Consider the following 26,271-nt stretch of genomic DNA (forward strand, 5'->3'; position numbering starts at 1 on the left):
CTGGTTCACTGCAGAATTAACTCTGGCCTAAAACAGGTTCTTTACTGAAGAAGATGGTTCCATATAGAAACTTGAACATTCAAACTCTATGCATGATTAAAGGGTTTTTTGAATGGTGAAATCGTTCTTCAGGGTGACGGATAATGCGCTGCAGATTGTTCTATATAGAACCTTTTTGAAAATGGTTCAATGTGGCCTCCAAAAAATTTTCCGCTTCCATTGTTACAATGTCAGGCTTGTTACAACCCTTTTTGATGCTGTATAGAACCCCCTATAGAACCCAGACGATGGCAGAAAACCTGACAGCCACTGCAGGTTGTACTACATGCTTGGAAAGGGAGGGGTGAGGAAGGAAGGGGGATTCAGATGGTTGCAATCTGCAGCCTCACCACTTGATGCCACTAAATCTTACACACTGCACCTTTAAGGCAAATTATATAGTTATGATAAAGAACCTCACACTTTAAATTGTACATGATTGTTTGCTGTGAGTATTTAACCACTAAACCTATATATTTGGTGCCCACTTTAAAGGGGAATTTCACTAATTTTACAATACAGATGTATGAATGCTCCATTCTAGAGATAATTCTAGAGTGTCAGCAAAAGTGAAAGGATGCCAGAAGCATTTGCTGCCTCTAAAAGCTGGCTCACAGAAAGACACTGCATGAAATGTTTAGAAAGACCATTGTTTTAAGACAGAAAGTTCTGGCCTAAAGATTTTTAAGTTTTTAAAATCTGCTCGTGGTGGAGAGATACATTCAGGACATTTTAAAGGTGCAGTGTGTAACTTTTAGGGAGATCTATTAACATAAACGTAATATATGATACAAAACCATGTTTCATTAGTATATAAACACCTGCAACTATGAATGGTTGTGTTTTCATTTGCGTAGAATGAGCCCTTCATGTATACACATGGAGTGGCTCGTCCTACGGCAGAGGCTGCCCTGTTGTGCTGCCACGTTTCCACAGTAGCCCAGAACGGACGACCAAACACCGTCTCTAGAGGGAGCCTTTCGGGCTTTTACGCTGAAGCGGCAGCTTGAATTCGTTGGCGCTGAATCCTTGTCATTGAAGAAGCGAAAAAATATTTAGAAGCAAAACAAAATCAAGACGGGCAACAGCAGAAAACTTGACAGCCACCGTAGGTTCTACTACACGCTTGGAAAGGGAGGGGTGAGGGAGGAAAGTGGATTCAGTTGGTTGCAATTTGCAGCCTCACCACTAGATGCCACTAAATCTTAGTGTTAAATCTTAGATCTGAGTCTCTACAATCAGCCATTTCACACCAAACCACTCTGAATGATACGGAGCCCCGCTTGTGACATACTGTGTAAATAAAAATAATGCGTGCCCACGACTTAGTAAGGCGTGAGAACGAGATCCTGATGAGTGGCCACGGCTTAGCAAGGCGTGAGAACGAGATCCTGATGCATGGCCATGGCTTAGTAAGGCACAATATCGTTCCCATGCCTTACTAAGTCATTGCCATGCATTAGGATCTTGTTTCCATGCGATTTTAAGTGGTGACCACAACTTAGTTATCTTGCTCATGTGTCTTACTAAGTGATGGCCACGAAACATAATTATCTCACTCCCCTGCCTTGCTAAGTTGTTGCCACGCATTTGGATCTTGTTTCCACGACTCAGTATTGCATTATTTTGATTAATATGGGATATCACCAGCAGGGCTCTGCAGAATGACTTTGTTTACATCTCAAACACTGAATTATGCCGATTTTGAAAATACATATATAAAAAATGGGTGGAATTCTCCTTTAACTCAGCCTCGGTGTGGTGGTTGCCCAGCGCTGCTTCCACTGACCTCCAGGTTAGTTTTCCTAACAGGGCAATTAATGTTAATCCGCTGCAGTTCCTGTAAACCAAGCCTCTAATCTGAGTCAAGGCCCAGCAGAAGAAGCCATGGCCTGCTGGTGCAGCAATATGTGCTCATTAAAATTCTCTGCTCGTCCACAGAACGCCAGCTCTCAGCGACACGCAGCTCAGTGCTGGTGTTCAGCATGTTCTCCTCGGGATCAGTGAGCGGGATCGGCGGCTGCTTGCGCTTCGCCTCCTGTCTGCTTCAGTGTTGGGGGCTGTAATCAGATGTGTGAGGGGGTCGAGGGGGCGGAGCTTTCCGGATAGTCCGGTGGCTCCCCCGGGGGGGACGTGCTAGCCGTGGCCGGGGTCGAGACACTAGAGCCGGGCAAAGTCGCTCTGTCACACCGCGAGGGGCAACATGTGCGCGGCGTCTGTACGGTGACACACACACACACACACACACACACACGCTCCGTTCCGCCCCGGAGAGGCGAGCTGAGCCCACCGGAGGAGCCCCGAGTCGCAGAGGTAAGCAGCAGGATCTTGTGTGTTTTTGTTTTCTTGCTGAATTTGGCTCTCGAGTTAACCGGACGGTCTGGTGACGGACAGGCGCACAGTCTCTCCGTGAGTCCCGCGGGGCTTTAAGCAGAGAGAAACGAGCTGTTGGTGTTTGTGCTGAAGCAAAAGCTTCCCGGAGGACCCAGTAACGCACTAACGCCGCCCGGCTTCATCTCCACCATCTGACAGCGGGAGCGCTTATACTTCATATATTTCATACAGTAACATCATAAACCAGCTGCGCTTTAGGGCCGGAGAGCCGGTTACATGACATTAAACACCATTTAAACACGCTCGAAAACGCTCTCTTTCTCTCCCTCTCTCTCTCTCTCTCTCTCTCTCTCTCTCTCTCTCTCTCTCTCTCTCTCTCTCTCTCTCTCTCTCTCTCTCTCTCTCTTTTCTCTCTCTCTCTCTCTCTCTCTCTCTCTCTCTCTGTCTCTCTGTCTTCTCTCTCCCTCTGCCTCTCTCTCTCCCCCTTCCTCTCTCTCTCTCTCTGTCTTCTCTCTCTTTTCTCTCTGTCTCTCTCTCTGTCTTCTCTCTCTCTCTCTCTCTCTCTCTCTCTCTCTCTCTCTCTCTCTCTCTCTCTCTCTCTCTCTCCCCCCTTCTCTCTCTCTCTCTCACCCTCTCTCTCTCCCTTCTCTCTCTCTCTCTCTCTCTCTCTTTCTCTCTCTCTCTCTCTCTCTCTCTCTCTCTCTCTCTCTCTCTCTCTCTCTCTCCCCCTTCTCTCTCTCTCTCTCTCTCTCTCTCTCTCTTTCTCTCTCTCTCCCCCCTTCTCTCTCTCTCTCTCACCCTCTCTCTCTCCCTTCTCTCTCTCTGTCTCTCTCTCTCCCTCTCTCCCCCTTCTCTCTCTCTCTCTCTCTCTCTCCCCCCTTCTCTCTCTCTCTCTCCCTTCTCTCTCTCTGTCTCTGTCTCTCTCTTCTCTCTCCCCCTTCTCTCTCTATCTCTCTCTCTCTCTCCCTCCCCCTTCTCTCTCTCTATCTTTTTCTCTCTCTCTATATCTCCCCCTTCTCTCTCTCTCCCTCTGTCTCTCTCTCTATCTCTCCCCCCTTCAATCTCTATCTCTCTCTCTCCCTTCTCTGTCTCTGTCTCTCTCTCCTCTCTCTCTCTCTCTCCCCCTTCTCTCTCTCTCTATCTTTTTCTCTCTCTCTATCTCTCTCTCTATATCTCCCCCTTCTCTCTCTCCCTCTGTCTCTCTCTATATCTCTCCCCTCCTTCTCTCTCTATCTCTCCCCCCTTCTCTCTCTATCTCTCCCCCTTCTCTCTCTCTCTCTCTCTCTCTCTCTCTCTCTCTCTCTCTCTCTCTCTCTCTATCTATCTCTCCCCTCTCTCTCTATCTCTCCCCCTTCTCTCTCTCTCTATCTCTCCCCCCTTCTCTCTCTCTATCTATCTCTCCCCCTTCTCTCTATCTATCTCTCCCCCTTCTCTCTCTCTATCTCTCCACCCTTCTCTCTCTCTCCCTCTCTATCTCTCTCTAGCTATCTCTCCCCCCTTCTCTCTCTCTCTCTCTCTCTCTCTCTCTCTATCTCTCCCCACTTCTCTCTCTCCCCCTTCTCTCTCTCTCTCTATCTCTCCCCCTTCTCTCTCTCTCTCTCTCTCTCTCCCCACTTCTCTCTCTCTCTCTGTGTCTCTCTGTCTCTTTTCCTACCTTTTCTTTTTCCTTTTGCTTCTTTCTTTCTTGTCAGTCCTGTCTCTCTCTCACTCTCCCTCCCTTCTTATTCCCTCTTTTGCTTCTTTCTTTTTTGTCATTTATTTTCTTTCTCTCCTTCTCTTTTACTTCTCTCTCCCTTTCTTTTGCCATCCCCCTTTCTTTCTTTCTTTTCCTCTCTTCTCTTTCCCTTGTTTACATCTTTATTCCTTTTGTCATTCATTCCTTCTTCATTCATCCATTCATTCATTCATTCATTCATTCATTCATTCATTCGTTTTCTCTCTCTCTCTCTCTTCCCTATGCTTTTTTGGAATGCACTTTGCTTCCTTATTCTTTCTCTCCGTCTCTTTTTCATCTGTCGCTCTTTCCCCTCCCTCTCACTCCACCCCCCCCCCCTCTCTCTCTCTGTACATGCACTTGACTCCACAGTTTGAGTGAGGAGGAGGAGTGAGATAGGCTCTTCAGACTGTTCCAACTTTTACGCTCTATGTTGTATCTCAGGATCTAAAGGATACGATGCTGCCAGACGTCCTGCCTCGTTCCCTGCGTCCCTGATCCATTCTCTCCTGTCAGGATAAGGTAAGGCACTGAGCAGTTCCTTGCATATTTTTATTGAGATCTTCAGCTGTGTGGGCTGAGGGGGAACAGGCAGAGCGTCCTCACTGCGGTTGGGTTCCTGACATGCTTCATTGGAGCTCAGAAGACTTTGTGTGTCAAGAAATTGCTGACTTTGTGCACAATGAGAGCGTTAAATCGACTCGACTGGAACTTTCCACTTGAGGCACTGCACTGCTCTGTAGTGGCACTTGAAGGCTGCTGAGTGTGCCAGGCTGGGTGGACTTGGTTCAGGATAGTCATGTTGAACAGAAACGAGTTTGGCATCCTACAGGAAAAGATTCACATCTTTTCATTTTTTCTATGTATTCTTTTTATTTTAGGGGTCCAAGCACCAAAATTGCTGGAACCGTTTTGGTCATGATTTTTCCATTTAAGAGAGCTCAAGATGTCTGTTTGGGCTGGTTGTAGCTTGGAAACTGATCAGCGTGCCCTCCTGTCCATTGAAATTCAGTTGTAAACAATGGGGAAAGTCTCTTAACCCCATTTGTGAGCAGAGCATGTCCATTCTTGTGGTCCAGCTTAATGGTAAATGTTTAGAAATGGCGGGTCATTAGAAGTCTACATTCACCAGGGACTATTGTGATAGGAATGCTGGTCAAAGTCCTTAACAGGGCACCCCCAACGTTCGCTTTGTTCTGAGCGGACAATTCCCTGCTGCTTTATCCAATAGGAATTTGGGAAAGGGAGTTGGCAGTTGGGGGGGTTGGGGTCAAGTGGCAATGCATTGACACATGTTGCTGACAACTTAGTCAGGACTGAGTTGGAGAGCATGTTTGTATCTGGTTAAGGGCTGGAAGAGGGCACTTGCGTTGGGGGCAAAGGACAGCAGGACCTTTTCACATGGACAAATGAGCGTGATGCAAAACGTGTGACCACATTAGACATTGGCTTTCTGACACAAATATCTGGACAATTAGCTACACGCTGGCATTCGGACACAGATTTGTTGTGTATGGACAGAATGCTTTTGTTGAAGACTATGGTTTTCATGACTATTCAATTAAACTTGATTACCCGCTTTAAAAATATATAAATAAAAATAAATTGTACCTTCAGCAATGATTAGCTGACCGTTTGCATGATTATAATGCACATTTTATATTCTCCTGCTCAGAGTGAAGCACATATATTTAAATTTTAAATAGATTTTGCCTCATGGTTTTATTTTTATTTTTTTTGTGCTTTAAAAATGTATTTATTTATCTTTTTCAGTCAAATATTTGGAAAATTTTAAAATGCATCGCATGGTTCGTTATTGTTTGTTTTTTTTGGTAGTTTTTTTGTTTGGCTTTTTTTAAAATTAAATTACTCAAATCATTATCAAAACATTCACGTATTTTGGAGTGTAGGATTAGGGGTGCGCGGTCGGAATTGACTGGCGGATTTTTGCTCCAAACATATAAAAGACAGTCAGGCAATTTGTTCTTTTTACTTTGACCAGTCCGTGTTTTATGATTGATGTAAATAATGTCATGCTGTATTATGCGTGAGCCTTAGTGCTGAATACCAAGTTGCCTCTTATAATGGAGGCAGCACTTTATTTCACATGTTATTTAAATAGGCAACTAATTTGTCTTTTAAGAATGTAAAATGCCAGTTTTTTCCCTATTAAAGTGTCAACTTTGTGAATAGAAATGTAATGTAAAGGCTTAGGTAATAGAAAATAATGTAAAGGCTGTGAAGAAATTTGAAATGGCCATTAAAAAACATGATTGACACATCCCTAATTTTGATTACTAATATAATAATAATAATAATAATAATAATTTTTGTTTATATATCCAGTTTCATGCTGGTGGTGTACAAGTGATAAAGTTAAACAGTAATTCAAGAAATTATTATTATTAAGTATTATTAAGTATAATTTTAGAATCATGTAAGAAAGCGACACAGATCAAATTAAAAGATAAACTGAGCGTGGCTGTCTAATAAAAGAGGAACCGAGCTCCACAGTTTAGAAGCAGAATAACTGAACAAGTCTCTCTGTTCTCTGTATTTTACAGAAGGTGTTCAGAAGGTCAGAATCTGAAGATCTAAGATCATAAACACACAGACACTCTGTAATGTAAGCAGTGCTTTAAGGTCATTTAGACCATTTATAACTAGTAGTAGAGCTTTAAAATCTGTCCTGAGCGATCCAGGCAGCCAGTGCAGCTCTTTTAAAGTGGGACTGATCTGATCTCTCTGTGTTGTTTTTGTTAGGATGCTGATATATCGAGTTGGGATGTATAGTTTTCTCAGTAAGTCCAGTAAGAAGACCATTACAGTGATCAACTCCGCTTGTACGAAACGCACGAACAAGTTTCTCTGCATCGCTCTGAGAGAGAAAAGGCCGACCTTTAGATGAAAAAGCTGCTTTAGTGACCGTGTTTACATGCAGATAAACCAGAGCTCAGAGTCTAAGATCACACCCAGGATTCCTAATTCAGGTTTGGTATATAAAGCTAAAGAACTGAGTTTCTCACAAAATAATTTTTCTGTCGAGTTTCTGTACCAAAAATACGTATTTAGATTTTTTCATGATCTAGTTGGAGAAGATTCTGCGACATCCACTGAGAATAATAATAGTTTGTGAGTTCGGACCATGCCTTCAACATGGTGGTGGTAGTATGAGGGAAGACTCTGAGAACTCTGAGAACTTGCGCTGGAGTTCTGCCTGTAGCTAGAAGTCCGGACCCCCTCATAGCTGGGGAGGGACTGATGTAGGACTGAGCAACAGGGAGGAGATGGGGTGGTGGGGATTGCGAACCTTTGCCACAGGAACAGAAGGTGAGGTTGTGAATTTATAGATTGGAAGAAGGAGGGGTTTCAGGCACGTTCCTCCCGTCAAACTTCAGTTATAACATAACTACATTCCAAGCCCTATTTTAAAGAATGGCTGTGGAAATTTTGGGAAATCCATTCTGACCTTGTTTGTTTATCATCCCGTTCAAAGAAAGCTGTGAGATTTGAATATCGGTTACAGGTGCTGTTCTAAAAGTTGACACCTGAGGTCGAGGTGCTTCTTTTGGTGACCTGAAACGCACACCTCATAAATGTTTGAGTGACACAGGCACCACGTTTCCTCCCTGATGGGAGTGATTATGGCCGTGTCAGACCATAGAGGCAGCAAAACAGATCGGCTGTCTCGTTCTGTGGCCTCTGCCCCAGCTCAGCATCACTCATATGTCAACTAAGGACAGAGTATCATAGGGACCTGCAGCTGTGCTTTCGACTACCTTATCACAGAGCTGCAGGGGAAAAGGCCTGCCGTCCAAACAACAAACATCTGGGAATGTCCTTGGCTTCCTATCTGGGAAGCTTTACCCACTGGCTTATCTGGGAATGGCCAGAAGAGTGGAAACAATAAGCCAAGCTTGTATGCACGTCCCTCTTCTTTTCCACCCATCTCCCTCCTCCTCTGCCTCTCTGGTTTTCTGTCAGTTTCATTCTGAATGTTGATAGTTTAGAGAGCTTTGAAATATACAGTTTTCCTCTCACCTGACATCATCGGGACATTTTAGCTGATGATTAACTGGCATAGAAATTGTGTTTAACAGTTTGTTTCCTCTGTTCATTGTAAGGAATTATTAAAGTACAAGCCCAAATTTCAGTGATATGAAGTCAAATATTCTCCAGTTTCTTGTTCGAATTTTCCCATCCCAGCTTAAATGGGCCAGCAGTTGCATTCTGGCACTTCAGGCGTCAAAACTGACGGACAATTTAAGGTGGAACGGGAAATTTAGCAAGCTAGCTGCCGAGACACTGGCATGCTTTTAGCGATTTTTTGTGCTTGTTATGAAGAAAATGACCATGATGCACTGAAACAACGTTAAACTAAGATAAAACAATGATTATCTCAAACAATGATTATCTCAAATTCTCACATTTGTGGGTTTCTTTGGTCGCCTGTTGAGTCGTTTCTCATATCTCTCTGATTGGAGTCTCTGAAAAACCTCCTTTTGGAGGGTCAAGTAGCCCCAACACTTCACCCCACCCCTCTATCCCAACAAGAATCGGGACACCCCACCCCGAGAAGTGAACGAGCAAAACAGAGGGCTAGGGCTGAGTGGTAGGGCGAGGGGTCAAATGGGATTGGGCCTTACTGTGCTGTAAGACTGCCACGTTGCACAGGAGCGCACTGAACACAGCACGGTAGCTGCTTCTGGCTGAAAATGTACGTTTTAGCTGTTCTCTCACAGAAAAACTGAACTGGTACTGAACTGGTTTAGAGAAAGTAGTTGCAGTTCCTCCATAACCTGAGACCATTAGTTTGGCCAAGAACGGTCTCAATTCCACTTGTTAGCTAAATTAGTCTTGTAGCTGCAGTGGAAAACTAAAGGACACCAGACAGCAAACATATCTTGGCTCATCAATTACATTCAGCATAAGCAGAAAGTTATGCACATTACACTCACACTTTAAATGTTACGGCTGCACTCAGGTAAGTGGGCTTGTCGTCAGCACATTTCCAGGCTCGCCACCCGTGCCCCAGAGAGCGGTACAGCATGGTGTGGAATGTGGCCTGTGCGTAAATACTCTGTGGCCTTCCTGGACTGGAGTGCACCAGCAGGCAGGAAGAAACAATAGGATGCGTTTAAATAAGAGAGCGAAGGGTCGTGTATTTCTACAGAGCAGTAGCTGCTTCCCGGTTGTCCCTTCTCCTAGTTCAGGGGTCGCAACGCAAACATTAAGAAGAGCCATTTCGTCCTTTCAACAAAGATCAATCCACAACATTTAAGTCCATTTTTAGTCCATCTTGGCTGCACATATGTCTCAGTATGTCACTGTTGTCGGAACAAAACATTTTATCTCCAATTTTGTCGTTTTTCACTTTTTGAAATAATTTAAAAATGCCTGCTGCCCTTTACATTGTGTGTAAATGTCGTAATGAATGAACCTAAAGAAATGTCCCGAAATGACTTGGGCAAAAGTCTGGTTCCATTGACTTACATTGAAAGTGAAGTGTGTTTTTCCTTCTCCTGTAAAGTTAACATTTTGGAGAAACTTTTCCTTAAAAGTGGAACAGTTTCTTGTAAAATGTCTTAAAATGTAAAACGTTCGGCTGAAGTCACAATTCGCCAGCTTCTTGTTTGATTTTTCCCATTCCACTTAAATGGTGTCTGAGGTGCCAGAATGTAACTGTTGCACCATTTAAGGTGGAACGGAAAATTCAAACAAGACTTACAAGCTGATTGCGACTTTGCACTTGACAGTTTCTCGTTGCAGTTTAAACGTATCAGGAAACCAGCTGGAGTGATTATAAATGTAAAAAAGTCCAATTGTCTCCAGATTATCAATGTCCGTCTTAAATCTCTCTCTCTGCCGTTTCGTAGCTACTAGCTGGGCGAGACTGTTGTCTGTGTTGCTATGGTGACCAGCCGTCTGCGCTGATCTTCAGGGTTAAAGGGTGAATCAGCAGTTCTACATTAACTCCAGCGTTTAAGACCATTTACTGTTAAACTGTGTTGAAGGATCAGCAGAGCTTTATTTTACTGTAGAGGAGGATTATTTTATTATTACCTACTGATCTGATTCAGCTGTGGAGCCACGACAGGGCGGTAACAGAGCCAGGTGTTGTCGACTCCTGTCCTAAGTCATGAGGCAGACGACAGTGGCTAGCTGTAGTGTTCGGTGTTGCACAGATTATATCCTGGTTCCTGGAAGACTGGATCCTGGCAGTCTTCAGGGAAATGCACTTTCACCGTTTCCTTTCCTGCTCTGATGATCCTATCAGCCAGGGCGCACTCCCAAAGGACAGAGCCAAGCCTCTGGTCAGTTGAGCCGAACGGCTGCATTTATGAAAGGAAAAATAAGGGCAGGATAGAAAGGAAGGGAGAACTAGAGAGGGTATGGGGGCAGCATTTAATATTCCAGGACATTTTCACAGCCTTTGCTCTGATGTGGTGTCTGTCTGTAACGGGCTTGATATGTAAAATCTCATTTATATCACTTTTTTGACATAAGAGTTTGATATAGGGTGTAAACAATGCCAGTTTCAAAATGTACCATTCATTCCTTAGACCAAGCACGGCAAACTGGGGACCTTCTGAGCCAAAGTGCTGCGGAAATTAGCTTTAACGCTCTGAATCCAGGTCGTAACAGCCTTGCTAATGAGCTGAATCAGTTGTGTTTAATGAGGCAGTGTGCTGAAGTCTGCAGTGTTTTGGCCTGCGAGGACCGGAGCCTGACATGTGTCCTAGACCGTCAAGTCAAGTCAAGGCAGCTTTATTGTCAATACTACAGGATGTACAAGACATACAGTGAACTGAAACTGCATTACTCTCAGACGCCGTGGTGTAACAGTAACATAGATGGTAAACAGGAAAAGTGTCAATTTAAATGGACACCAAAAAAACGCTAAACATTAATCGTAAAAATAAACATCAATTCTAGAAAAGTAGAATAATAATATAAATATAAGAAGGTCCTGAAATGAACACTAAAGTGACATAAGGCAAATACAGATTAAGGTCTGTGGGTATAAGTAGTGCAAATATAAGCAGTAGTGCAGTTAGACTGAGCTTATGGAGCAGTTAAAGTGAATGGAAACGGAGCTACAGAAAACAGTGCAGTTTGAATTCATCATGGTTATGATGTCACAACCATCATCACATTTACGTATGAAATCCCATTCAGTCCACAGCACTTTCACACGCTGGAAAACCAAAGTGTTGCTTTTGCTTTGCCCTGGTTCTCCCAGAATGGCATACTGATCTGGTCTAGCTGGTGTACTGAAGGACACAGTGGTGGTGACAGCAGGTCAGTGTGTGTCTTTGCCCCGTTGTCCTGTAGGGCCACAAAGAGCGCAGAAGAACCGAGTGGGTGCAGCCACCCATTACAGCGATTAGAGCGCGAAAGATGGATGGATAGAGGGAGATAAGGGGGGGGGGGGGGGGGGCAGGGGGGAGGCAGGGAGAGGGAGAGGAGCAGACTGATGAAGCGGAAAGTGTGTACAGGGGGAATTCTTGGAATTCCTTACCCATAGCCCCGCCACTCCGGTCTCCGCTTCCCTGTCTTAATGGGTCTTACGCATACATGCACACACATGCCAGTTCTTACCAGGCCAGTCGAGAAATGACCTCCGAAGCATTTTTGGTTTTCCCAAATCAGCAAATTGCGCTTCTTCACAGCTTTTGATTTGTCAGAGTTATAGCGCCCCCCTCGTTTCAGATAACTGTCTGTTTGGAATGGGTGGGCGCTATGATGCATGAAAGCAGACGGATAAAGTAATAATTGTGCTCTGTTTCTGTTGCCTTAACTTCACTGTGAGCTAAACGTGGCCTGTTAAAACGGCCATTTATTCGCTTAATAGTTACTCTTGAAATAAGTAAAATAAAGATGTATGTGTGACATACAGGCTCTGTAACGCGGGGGAGCGATGATGAGGCAGGGGCATACGCTGAGAGAAACGAGATTTATTAGGGGCAAATCCATAATCAGGCTCTAAACAGTCCAGGGTCAAAGAGCCAACACGGAGAGATCGAGGGACAGACATTATGAGAAGGAACACTAAACACAAAGCAGAGGCCAGCAACTAACAGGGGAAAACACAGGGCTTAAATACTAGAACAACGAAGGTTAACAAGACACAGGTGAAAACAATCAAGGGCGGAGTCTATAAACAAGGGGGCAGAACAGGGAAGAATCAAAACAAGGAAGCACATGGACAAGACCAAAGGTAAACAAAGTCACACGGAGGACTGGGAGGACTGTTACCGTGAACAGCAGTTTTGCTTATGCATACTTAGAAAAGAATAGAAAAAAAACTTTGAATCGAAACTCATGTATCATTGGAAGTCAGTGGGCAGGTGCTTCACACCCCAGCATCTGTCTGATGGAGTTGGATTGAGCTATGGACATGGCAGATTGAAATTAGGTTGAAAAATAATGGCTTGTAGAGTCTGTAGTACATACTACATTTACCTGTGCACATGTTTGAGTAATCCTTCTCATTTGATCTGTATTACAGAGTCATTTGCAGCAATAAACACAACAAAATGCTTAATAGGCTGATGAATATGGCCTTGAGCTTTTCGAATGCAGTTTAGAAACATGAAATACGCCGACACTCGTCGGCTAATGACTCTTAATTAATGTTTGCAGTGGATTTTTGAGGATTTTTGCACACAAAATTTCCGCCAATAGTATAGATCCTTTAACCGGGGGCTGTGATAAAGGCTTTGACGCGCTGATTTTGCCTGCTGGTGATCAAAGGCCTAAAGCCTAATTTAACACTTATTCATCTTCCACCAAACAGTGGCTCTTCACTTAATAACACAAGCACGAAGAACCGCAGATAGACACCTTGTAGGGTGTAACATTCTGACCACCTCCTCGTTTCTACGCTCACTGTCCATTTTATCAGCTCCACTTACTGTATAGCTGCACTCTGTAGTTCTACAGTTACAGACTGTAGTCCATCTGTTTCTCTGATACTCTGTTACCCTGTCCTTCAGTGGTCAGGACCCCCATGGACCCTCACAGAGCAGGTACTGTTTGGGTGGTGGATCATTCCCAGCACTGCAGTAAGACTGATGGTGGTGGTGGTGGTGTGTTAGTGTGTGTTGCGCTGGTGCGAGTGGATCAGACAGTAGTGCTGCTGGAGTGTTTAAACACTGTGTCCACTCACTGTCCACTCTATTAGACACTCCTACCTTGTCGGTCCACCTTGTAGATGTAAAGTCAGAGACGACAGCTCATCTGCTGCTGCACAGTTTGTGTTGGTCATCCTCTAGTCCTTCATCAGTGGTCACAGAGTGCAGCCCAGCAGCACTGCTGTGTCTGATGCACTCAGACCAGCCCAACACACACTAACACACCACCACCACGTCAGTGTTACTGCAGTGCTGAGAATGACCCACCACCCAAATAGTACCTGCTCTGTGAGGGTCCATGGGGGTCCTGACCACTGAAGAACAGGGTAACAGAGTATCAGAGAAACAGATGGACTACAGTCTGTAACTGTAGAACTACAGAGTGCAGCTATACAGTAAGTGGAGCTGATAAAGTGGACAATGAGCACAGAAACGAGGAGGTGGTCAGAGTGTTATGCATGAAATCGGCTACTTTTAAATAGAACACAGCAGCCATGAACTCAAGCTAGGGCAGCTCTGCGAGACAAGATGTCGATTCAGTCTCTTGAGAAATGCCTTTTTACTAACCAGCCTGAGATATTTTGATGGTGAGACTTGTCAGCTTAGCATACTTGGCTAAATCCCCCCTGAAGGGCCTGGTCTGAAAAGCTCTGGTACCCTTTGTACGCTTCAGTCATAAGGCTGAGCTGTTCCCCGCGCTTGATCTTAAAGCTCGGTTCTGTCTGATACCTAATTTAAGCTACTAAAAGCACAGCTTTGCTACACACTTCACATGCAGTGCAGGAGCGAAGGCTTACGCAACCGCCTTTGCAGAATGAGTCTGCTCCATCGTCACACAGCTAGCGGGCCTATACCCTTTCTCTCCAACACCTCGAAAACAGGTGACATGTCTCTGAAAACCACGTAACCCTTAGAAGGCAAAGTCATCACCAATGATAACAAAACTGAGTCATAATTTATTGCAAATTATTTCTTACCCATAGCTAATTAAAGCAAGCAGAGGAGTTCTGATGAAAGTGCTGAATCTAAACTATAAAATCAATACTGCATTTGTGTTATAGTAGAAACAGAAGTGCAGATGTTTGAGAAAAAGTTGTGCCTACACTTAATTTTTGTAAAGAAAAAAATGTAAATCGAATGTAAATGTGAAACATTATTCGTGTCCATGTAATAATCATGTAATTGCTTATCCAAGACAAGAGTAATAGCCGCAACACAGCAGACGTCCAAAAATGTTTAGTGTTTTTAAATCAATCAACGTGCACATACTACCACCGCCATGTGCATTGAATTGGCTTGATATTTGGCTTGATAAAGCAAGAAAGGCCATAAAGATGAAAAGACAACGCATCCCTAAAACCTGCATGAAATGAGCCTCACTTGAGCTGCGTAATGTAAAGCGTATGGAGTTAATTATGTGCTTCAAATAAAATATTAAACAAATGGATATTATCAAAATGACCAAAGTATGTCGCAAATACAAATAATGAGTTAAATCCAGCTTAATTTTTCCAAAAGATTGCTGCTCATTTTTTCTCATTCTGATAAATGTATTACTCATTTTGCTGATTTTGCTGATATAGTCTTCTAAAATCTTTCTTTTGCTTCTGACTTTTTGCATGTTTTTAACAGAGGGAGGGTCTCAGAAGAGGGTGTTCACCTGCTAAGTTTACCATAGTCCTGCTCCTGAAACTTACTTGATACTTGGTCATGAAAGTTGCAGCTGGTAACGCATCACATGATCATATTAAATGTTATAATTTCAATCAATCTATGGAGAAGAAAATAAAACCTCCTGATTGACTCAATGCGACGTTGGTAGTTTTGGATTTTGTATGTTTGTGCCAGCATTTATTCAAGCTTCTGTTATTGTGATCTGCCTTGCTACTTATCTTGTAAATATGATAAAATCATGTAAATATGATAAAAATGCTGCAAATATGAAAATAATACATTGCTGAGGGTGTTGTATAGTGAAAATATGATGTATCACAAATACAAGCTGCTAATACTAGTACTGCTAGTACTGGTAGCAGTAGTAGTAGTAGTAGCAGTACTGGTAGCAGTAGTAGCAGTACTGGTAGTAATAGTAGTAGTAGTAGTAGTAGTAGTAACAGTACTGGTAGCAGTAGTAGCAGTACTGGTAGTAGTAGTAGTAGTAGCAGTACTGGTAGCAGTAGTAGCAGTACTGGTAGTAGTACTGGTAGTAATAGTAGTAGTAACAGTACTGGTAGCAGTAGTAGTAGTAATAACAGTACTGGTAGTAGTAGTAGTAACAGTACTGGTAGCAGTAGTAGCAGTAGTAGCAGTAGTAGTAGTAGTAGTAGTAGTAGTAGTAGTAGTACTGGTAGCAGTAGTAGCAGTACTGGTAGTAATAGTAGTAGTAGTAGTAGTAGTAGTAGTAGTAACAGTACTGGTAGCAGTAGTAGCAGTACGGGTAGTAATAGTAGTAGTAGTAACAGTACTGGTAGCAGTAGTAGTAGTAGTAGCAGTACTGGTAGCAGTAGTAGCAGTACTGGTAGTAGTAGTAGTAGTAGTAGTAGTAGTAGCAGTACTGGTAGTAATAGTAGTAGTAGTAGTAGCAGTACTGGTAGCAGTAGTAGCAGTACTGGTAGTAATAGTAGTAGTAGTAGTAGTAGTAGTAGTAGTAGTAGTAGTAGTAGTAGTAGTAGTAGTACTGGTAGTAATAGTAGTAGTAGTAGTAGTAGTAGTAGTAGTAGCAGTACTGGTAGTAATAGTAGTAGTAGTAGTAGTAGTAGTAGCTGTACTGGTAGCAGTAGTAGCAGTACTGGTAGTAATAGTAGTAGCAGTACTGGTAGTAATAGTAGTAGTAGTAGCAGTACTGGTAGTAATAGTAGTAGTAGTAGTAACAGTACTGGTAGCAGTAGTAGTAGTAGTAGCAGTACTGGTAGCAGTAGTAGCAGTACTGGTAGTAATAGTAGTAGTAGTAGCAGTACTGGTAGTAATAATAGTAGTAGTAGTAGCAGTACTGGTAGCAGTAGTAGCAGTACTGGTAGTAATAATAGTAGTAGTAGTAGTAGTAGTAGTAGTAGCAGTACTGGTAGTAATAGTAGTAGTAGTAGTAGCAGTACTGGTAGTAATAGTAGTAGTAGTAGTAGCAGTACTGGTAGTAATAGTAGTAGTAGTAGTAGCAGTACTGGTAGTAATAGTAGTAGTAGTAGTAGCAGTACTGGTCGTAGTAGTAGTAGTAGTAGTAGCAGTACTGGTAGTAGTAGTAGTAGCAGTACTGGTAGTAGTAGTAGTAGCAATACTGGTAGTAGTAGTAGTAGCTAGTTGCATGAAGGTTTCACCATGTAAGGCCAGCCTAATGATCTGTTGCCCAGCCTCGTCACACTGTAATTTCACCTTGTGCCTTTTAGCTTGAAAACAGTTTCTGAAAAGCTGATTGGCTGGTACTCATCACGACACGTTTCATTCCGTTTTCACAGAGAATCTGTTTTCCTTTCTGAAGAAACTTTGATTTCAGGGACAAAATTGCCCATTTGGTCTGAGCAATGGGGGTCTGTGTGGCCCATCAGCAGTTTTGAGCAGAGTGGGCCAGATAAATAAGACTAATAGGATTACCCAGATTGGGATGGGGACCGAAGTAGAGTAGAGAATGAGGGGCAGTTCCTCATCGACCCCCTTCCACCACCTTCAAACACAGTGACCCACACCGGGGGAGGGGTTTGGAGGGGGTCATGTGATATAGAAGAACAATGCTGGCAGGTGTCTGGCTCTGATTAAACCTTTATTAGGTCCAAAGCAGGCAAGCTTGTCCCAAGCTCGAGGATTAGACCCCGACTTTATGGTCAAGAGGTTGTGTTGAGCGCTAATGAGCCACCAAAGAGATCAACTTGAGAAATCACCACAGAAACGGCCTCGTCGGCGTGGACGGACTTCAGAACCCAGCAAATGGATGTCATAAGCTGGATGATTCTGTTTCCATGGCAATACCTGTGAAAGGAAGTGTGGCACTTCATAGATGTTGCTTTATTACTGCTGTTGATTACTGTGAACTTTCGTTCTGGCTGTTTGGCTACGAGGGAGCCATTATTTGTTGCATCTCTCTTCGCTGCTGTTTGGCTGTGTTTTCCAGGTCATCTGCAATTGCTCATTGAGTTTTCAACCCAAATGATCCCTGCAGAAGCTTCAGAATCTACAGCGTCTTGATTTGGCCTTTCATATTGCAATTTTCAAAGGCAGCACCTTCATGTTACATAAATTAGATGATGGATTCTAGATCTGTAGTCTGTTTTAAGGCTGTCATTGTAGATTATATGCATAACCCAGTGATTTAGCAGTTATTCTGTTGATGTGTCATGTAAAAAATGTTTTGTTATATATTAAAATCGCAAATTAAGTGCAATTTTTAAATCACAAGATCTGCATGTGTTAAATAGAGCTTACACTCTTAAAAATACGGGTCTTCAGTAAAGACATTCATTCTGTATAGAACCATGAACACTCAAAGCCTCTTTTACTTGCTTAAATAGTGCAATCGTTCCTCAGATCGATGGAGAATTTCAGGGGGGGGGGAGGGTCCTGCAATATATTCATTATTAAACCCAGTCATTTATTTGTTTCTGTCTTGTTTGATGCCTGTACGTGTTAAACTGAGAGGCACAAATTGGAAAGGTTTAAAATGATTTGCTTTACATCTACAAGGTGGAATGTCTAATCGAGTGGACAGTGAGTGGACACAGTGTTTAAAAACTCCAGCAGCACTGCTGTGTCTGATCCACTCGTACCAGCACAGCACACACTAACACACCACCAGTGTCAGTGTCACTGTAGTGCTGAGAATGACTCACCACCCAAATAGTACCTGCTCTGTGAGGGTCCATGGGGGAACTACAGAGTGCAACAAACTAGAGAATGCAACCGTTTTAGAGCCGCTGTTAATAAAAATAATACACTTTGAGAAAAAAAGTCGTAATACTTTGAGAATGAAGTGGGCTAACTGTAGGTGGGCTGCCAAAATGTGTTGGGGTCTCAGTTGCTGTGGCGCACAAGAGTTCCACACACTGCTGTGTGCTTGTGGATTAATCATTTTGGTCATCATTCTCACTCTCTGTGAAATGTCATGCCCTCTTTGAATGGGGGAAGATGAAGCCCCCGATAGCCGCGTAGACGACCCTGCCTGAGATTCTCCTTCAACAACACAGGCAGACGGTTTCCAGAGTCCGTCTGGCTCTTTATTCTAAATAAACACAGTTTCCTGCTCACCGTTTCAGTCGTTTCTCATACTAATACCAGGCTGGTGCTGATGAAACGGGGAGACTGTGTTTCTTTATGAATCCATATGAAAGTATAACTTTAACTCCTCAACGCCCCTGATTTAACACGAGGAGGGGCTGCCTTCCGTTTGCAAAGCCTTTGGCCACAATATTGCAGCCTTTCCTGGTCTTAATGCCTCTTTAATGTCATAACTGTGTAAGGTGAATTTATAAGATAGTTAGTTGAATGCAAATTCAATGGGCTGCCCAAACAGCAGGCTATACAAATAAAGCGTTTCCTTATTTCTCAGCCAGTCCTATTGAAAACGAGAGAGCCTCAGTGTCCCTGCTTGTATGTAGAAGAGGATTTATGAATTGCAGTCGGGTAATGTTAGGCCTTCACCTCACGCACTAACGGTGTTATATAATGATGTCCTCTATTCAGTCTCATACAGCAAGATTCCCTTCAGAAATGTCATTATAATCGAGTGCTGTAAAAATAAAGGAGCCTGATGTCATATGGGATTGTGGTCAAAGTACTTGGTAAAGGCTTGGTACACATTCAGAGCTGGACCAGCTACAGAGTGGACCTTTATCTAGAAATACAAGCTTATTAATCAGAAAATTATGTCCCTCAGTGTTCTTTGTGGTTTTTTGTTCCACACCAAAATCACCCAGTCAGGCCTTTATGTAGCTGCTTTGTGCGCTGGGGCTCCGTCCTGCTGGAACAGAAAAGGTTCTTCCCCAAACTGTTCACAGAAAGTTGGAAGTGTACAGTTGTCCAAAATGTCTTAGTGGTGAAGCATTAAGGTTCCCTTCACTGGAACTAAGGGTTCTAGGCCAACCCCTAAAAAAACCCATATCATTATCCCTCCTCCACCAAACTTTACAGCAGGCACAGTGCAGTCAGGCAGGTAATGTTCTCCTGGCAACCGCCAAACCCAGACTCGTCCATCAGACTGACCGATAGAGAAGCTGATTCATCACTCCACAGAAAGTTTCCACTGCTCCAGAGTCCAGTGGCGTGGTTTACACCACTATACGACAAAATACAATTTTCACTTAGAAAATCAACTAAATGTATAAATTCAAACTTTTGCATAAAACTACAATTGCAAGACAACTATTATGTCTATATAGTGCTGCCCATTTCCACCTGAGTTGAGAGGAACGCCACTTTGAAACTGGAGCTCTTTAAACTCCTCAAACATATTCTGACTTGCTCCTTTAGAGCTCAGTGTATTGCTTGGTCAGCCAAATTAAGCTTATTAAGTTGGCCTGGAAATGGAAGGGAACCAGCTTGACCCTCTCCACCATTACATTACTTACAAACCCTGTGTCTGTAAAAGAAACAAGTTATTGGATTAATCCCAGGTCTTAAGATAATTCGGCCGTGTTGGACCCCACAGAGAGTTTAATTCTTGGTACCATATGTGCTATAGCTGCTAAACTGAATGTTCTCTTAATCAGAGAGACATCAGTGTCACCTGCTGAGCTGGAAGGGATCTGTGGAAGGACCCCTGTTCCTGTTGTAGAGGGGTTTTACCCATCCAGAATACAGCCAGACCAAACCCACCTCCAGTGGAGTGGCGGTGTGTAATTGGTTGTTTGATAGCAACATCGTTCAGTTGCGACTGCTAGGTCTTGTATGTGTTAGGGACCGACTGATACATCGGTTGATTGATAAAATCGGCCAATATTAAATATTAAATACTACAGATTTGTCCATACTCCCAAAACTCCATCTATCCAAAACTGATAAAGAATTGATGATTAGCACAACGTAATGTTTTATGGTGATGGTGATGATGATGATTATAACAGTTACTCAGTTACTACTGATTGATTGATTTAAACATTTTTAAAAGCTATTTCACCCCTTGGTTTGTACTGCAAACACATGCATTCCTGAGCTCCTGCTGGTGTGGGTTCATTATTGTTGTTTTCTCTTTAAATGACGCAGACTTAAGCGACTTGCTTGCTTACATTGTGCGCTGCTGATTGGACTTCAGATTGCTAAACGTGTGCAAGTAAATAAGTTCTAAAGCAACATCCATGTGTTTTACATATAAAAATGAGGTGTTTTCCATCATTATACACTCACACTGGGTCAGTGCACCTCTTGGCACTGGGGTGGGACCCTCAAGGCTCCATCTCAGTGCCTTTAGTCAGGGAACATAACTGAACCATAATCCACTGAAATGATCTGATCTAAGCTGTACTGACTCCACACACCCCGCATCGCCTCGCCTCAGGCTTTTACTCTACTGCTCTGTTTTAAAACTTTCGGTTATGAAAAGGAACAAATACCAACTTTTCACCTGGAGAAACTGATTTAAGCTCCACAATCAGACCTTAGAACCACTGTAGAACCTTTGAAGGAACCTTTACACTGTTTGTACCTTGATGAACGAAAAATGAACTTTAGTCTTCAAGACTAATAATGGTCAGTTTGTCCATTCAGATCAGAAATTGCTCCTCGAATGCATCAGGCTTGTTTCTTGCCATTCCTATTCCATAACCTAGTAACCTACCAGCCTTGTTTAGTTCCAGCTACACTGGAGGTGAAATAGCCTGATTTAGTGTCAGGTTGACCAGTCAGGCTTCTCGGCTCAGATATCCAGGACACGTCATGTGGATCCAAGTGCCTTAGTTCATGGTGCTGCTCTCTAGATCCTTTTTCTCTTTTTCCAGGAGGAGTGCTTTTTACTTAGGTTATTGAATAACCTGAATAAAGCAAACGTTAGCTAGCCACTGGATTCCTCTATTGCGAGGTAGTCGTGAACGAGTCCTGAATCAACAACCGGACCGTTAGTTTCCCTCACACTCTCTTTCTTTCTCTCTCTCTCTCTCTCTCTCTCTCTCTCTCTCTCTCTCTCTCTCTCTCTGCTCCTCTCAGCTCATTTCATGGCTGCTGATCTTCTGATTGATTGTTTAGAAAGACTGCTAATGGCGTTCCCCATGTGCTCCTCAAGGCCAGAGGGGATTGCCCAAGGCAAACCTTTTCAGAGGAGCTACAAGACAAATTAGTCTTCACTCAGACAGATATATATCAGATATGATTGTTTTCCTCAATGCACCTGACACACATCTGCCCTTTCCCTTGAAGTCTTAACAGCCAGCAGTAGCATCTAAACAGATCGATTCCACTGAAATGTGAAGCATGTTTGCGCTGGTTTTTCAGCAGTGAGTCACATTGTGCATGTCTAAACTGATGACGGAGGTCTGGTAAAGAGTATAATCTGATTTTTGGCTGCCCGCGGTTTCCGTTTTTCTCAACACTGAAGGAGAACAATATCCAAGCACCGCCATTTCTCTTTATCACTTCACTTCAAAGCAGCGATCAGTATGTTTTTAGAGCAAAAGTACATTTAATGTGAATTATACAACAGTTAGTTCCGGTCACGCAAGCTGACTGGTTGAGAGGCGTTCTAGCTGTGCTGGTATTTTGCCACATTTTTTTCACACTGTATCACTCCACTGAGATGCCGTTGCTAAGCAGCTGTAGGAGACGCTCAAGCCATTTGAACGTTTTTACTTCTTACTTTGCCACAAACAGAAAACGGACACTGTTAAGACCACATCTGACTGACAGCCGATTTGGTCCGACTCTGAAGACGAGACGACGCTAAATTCCAAACCGGCATCACCACTGAGCAGCTTTTCAGTCGGCAGCTGTGACAGAAGAACAGCTGAACAACCTGGAATCAGCCAGAAATTAACCCAACACCATTCGCCAAACATGTCATCTGATCTTCAGAGTCGGATCTTCAGACTGAGCCATAAAACTGACCCAATAAAAAACAAAAACGTTGCTCAGTGGTGACGACAGTTTGGGAATTTAGTGTAAGGAGCTGGAGAACGAACTGCCGGCTGAGCGGCGAGTGGGCGGAGCTCGTTACTCTGACGTAGCAACAAGCTGCTCGTTAAGGAGCTATAATTAGGAGGAAGGAACTGAACATTAAAACATATTAAACGCCGCGTTCAGGGCCAGTTTATTCATTTCTTACTGTATTTATTTAACTGCTGTGTGGCTGTGATGATCTATGGCAAAAACTACTGCTTTAAAATGCAGGGGTGTTGCTAAAATAAGGCTCTGCCTATGGATTAAAAGTCTGTGATTTAGTAGTGACAAGAAAATATGGGACAGCTTTTTTTTTTTTTAATTTTTTTATTTAAAAATGAATACATTAACCAGAGGTGGATGAAGTACACAAATCATTTACTTGGTATTTTACCATGATGAAGGTAAAATATTCCTCCAGTAAAAGTAGAAGTTCCTCCCTTTAGACCTCCACTTGAGTAAAAGTACTAAAGTATTTCCCTTCAAATGTACTTAAGTATAAAGTAAAAGTACTAAAAGAGTAATTCTGGCTCTGATGTCCTGTTATCATTTTTATAACCAGACTGGCTTCATGAACTCATTTCAGGTGAAAGTCCTTCAGCGTCTCTCTTGGTAAACCAGTCTTTTAATAGAACGTCATTAATTAGTGACGCTGACGTCTATTAAAATGATCATAGATCTTTGTGCTTCTTTTGTTTTGACATTACATTTTTATACACACAAAAAACAAAAGGAACAACAGATTTCTCAAATGTAGTGGAGTAAAAAGTCAGATATTTGACTTGAAATGTAGTGGAGTGAAAGGAAAAAGTCGCCCAAAATGTAAATACTTAAGTAAAGTACAGATACACGAAAAAACTACTTAAGTACAGCAACTTACATTACATTTACTTAGTTACTGTCCACCACTGACATTAACATAATAAATGATTAGCCCTGCTAATTTTTGAAAAATAATCCTTCAAAGCATCTATAGTAGTGCAGGCCGAAGCCCAGCTGTATGTTTATAGGATCAGCTCTTCAGTGGCATCATTGGCAGAGTACACTGGACAGAGTACACTGGACAGCACACTTAGGCGATCTATGGATAAATCAACAAGCAGCAAACTAACAACAGCAACAGTGAAAAACGTCCTCTCAAGAGCCTCCAGAGTGACATGAATCCTCAAGCTGTGCGAACAGGAGAGGCTACATTCACGGATTAGCTGAACCACTGACTGTATATATTATATATATGATATTCACAGTCGCTGGCTGGGACATGCAGGCACTGTAGATCTCACTGGATCTCAGTGATGAAAATTGAACTGCATTCACTCAGTGGAAATCGTTTCAGCTCTGCATTTACACGATGAAAATAATGTTATTGAAAGTCATGAATACATTCTGATAAATGTTATATGTCCAGACAAAATGCTTGCCTTTACGCCCACGTTTATCCTCATATCAGTCAGTGCAGCACAGTTTACAAAAAACGGTCTCATTTTTGACCACACAAAATTATATTAGCCGATATCGTCGATTGTCAGATTTCTCGGCTCCTAAAAATCACAATTAATAACAGAATTTTAATATCGGTCGAGCCCTCATGAGGAGATTGTGATTGATTGGACTTGTTTTTCGACCATTTACATTTACAGCATCTGACGCTCTAATCCAGAGCGACTTACAATTTGATCATTTTACATAGGGAGGCCAAGGCGGTGTTGGGAGTCTTGCCCAAGGACTCTTATTGGTATAGTGTAGGGTGTTTGCCCAGGCGGGGGATTGAACCCCAGTCTACAGTGTAGAAGGCAGAGGGGTTACCCACTACACTAACCAACCACCAGATGATTTAACTCGAACGACCAGATGATTTAACTCGAGAATTCAAACAGGGTCTAATCTAATGGAGAGAGATGACAGGAGTTTGTCTTTGTGACAATGTGTGTATTTAATTTATTGTAAACGATTCCTCTGTCGAGATGTTCTGGATATCTGATGCCTGTTAATCACTAAATTAGCTCCTCACAGAGACCTGTCTGTCTCTCAGCACACGCCTTCGCAGAATGTTAATGTAATAAGAGGCGAATCTAAAGGCTTTGTCAGATGTTTCTTTAATTAGAGAGTGGACCGTGCGGCTGGGTTAAACGTGCGCTGTCGCTCTTTCCTTTCCTTTTCCTTCTCTCTTTTTTTTTTTCGACTTCTCTTCCTGTCTGGCTCTGTCTCTCTTTCTCAGTCGGTTGTGTCTCTCTGTCTGAGCAGCTTCCATTTCTCATGGGGATAGAGTAGAAGTGTCTGGTAATCTGAGATGACATTAACATTGAATAAGGTGGAGGGAGGCGTCAGGCTGGCAAATTAATTTCCATACAGCCTGCAGAGCTGCTGACTATAATGAATAAAGAAGCCAAAAAAACAGAGTCGGCAAAACAACAGTGTGTGTGTGTGTGTGAGAGTGAAATAAAGAGGTGTGGAGTCGATCAGCTTGTGCCAATTGCATCACCATGGATACAGTAGAACATTTTGAGTGAGTGCTGGTTTTTGGGGAACATTGGGGGCTCTTAAAAAGGGCTGAACGATTAATTGTTTTTAAAACAAAAAAACACACATTTTGATACGGTTCACTGCTGTGCCTGATCCACTCGTACCAGCACAACACACACTAACACACCAACACCACGTCAGTGTTACTGCAGTGCTGAGAATGACCCACCACCCAAGTAGTACCTGTGAGGGTCCATGGGGGTCCTGACCACTGAAGAACAGGGTAACAGAGTATCAGAGAAACAGATGGACTACAGTCTGTAACTGTAGAACTACAGAGTGCGCTATACAGTAAGTGGAGCTGATAAAGTGGACAGTGAGCGTAGAAACGAGGAGACAAGGGACAAGGTCATAATGTTCTGCCAGATCGGTGTATATCAGCGCATAATTAGAAGTAAACAAATAAGTAAATACGTCTATTAAGACACACAAAAACACTAATAATGCAGAATCTTAGTGGATCAGCAACGCTACAGCTGATGAGCTGGCTAGTAAACCTGGACTGGCAGCCCTGGTGTTTTGGTGTTGTGGTGGTCTCGTGTCATTGAGCTGGTCTGTCTGATCCTCAGGAACAGCTCAATATGGAGTTGTGAATGGTGTCTTGCTGCACATGTAAATCTCAGTACCGATTCGCTTGGGGAAAATCAATATCACTTTCCTCTGCGGCCGGCCAGCCTGCAAACAATCAATGAGCGGAGATGATCCGCTTCACCAGCGGCGTGACACCGTACCCCTTAGTCAGAGATCCATGTGCAAATTGCAGGTAGCCTTCGCAGTTTAGCAGCGACCTAGAAAGGAAGAACAGTGAGTGCAGACCCAGCAGTTCCAGCCTGCCTCCAGCTTCATGTTCTAGATGTTTCGCTTGCAGCACTTTGCATCTTTGGGACCGTATTAATAATGAATTTAGGGAGATGAAGGCTCCGCTCCTTCAAGGGCCTCTCTGAGACTGCCTTGCAATGCGTCTGACAATTCGGACACCTTCGGTCTAAGTGTGTCCTCCCCTCCAGCATATTTTGGAAAGCTCCACCTCAGCTCTCCTCTTGGACCAAAGAGGAAACGGATGACTTGGCGTTTCTCTTTAGTTTGTGAGGGACTGTAAATTGGCTGGAGTGATTGTTGCAGCATTGCAGCCATTCTGGAGCCAGAATAGACCCTGCAGAGGAGCGTCTATAAACACTGCAGGGGCTGTAAGGCGACGTGCTCGTTTTTAGGAGTTAATATATATGTTGTATATAATTCAGCGCTAAAGTGTGTCGGTGTCAGTGCTGAGTTGGGTTCTTTGAATTCAGCCAGCTCACATGTTCAGTTCATTACGTGCAACCGGTGGCGTAACTCAACATATGGGTCACTTTACAGAAATGTTCACGTTTCTGTCTCTCCATAGGAGTCACTGGTGTTACCGATCCTCACTGCTGATAATCAGACGTTTACAGCTAAATGGCCACGTATGTTATCTGACTG

At 43.1% G+C, this 26,271-nt stretch overlaps 1 protein-coding gene across 1 annotated transcript in view; it reads left to right on the forward strand.

Annotated features, from left to right (window-relative positions):
- The first annotated feature begins 1,956 nt into the window (after positions 1-1,956).
- The window catches only part of tmem108 (transmembrane protein 108), a 112,614-nt gene continuing 88,299 nt past the window's right edge, over positions 1,957-26,271 (forward strand). Inside the window, exons 1-2 of the mRNA XM_017709242.2 lie at positions 1,957-2,352; positions 4,532-4,609. The gene's annotated coding sequence lies outside the window, so the exon portion shown is untranslated. The remainder of the gene's footprint in view (positions 2,353-4,531; positions 4,610-26,271) is intronic.

The sequence above is a fragment of the Pygocentrus nattereri genome, chromosome 24 (genome assembly GCF_015220715.1).
Source record: "Pygocentrus nattereri isolate fPygNat1 chromosome 24, fPygNat1.pri, whole genome shotgun sequence".
NCBI lineage: Eukaryota > Metazoa > Chordata > Actinopteri > Characiformes > Serrasalmidae > Pygocentrus > Pygocentrus nattereri.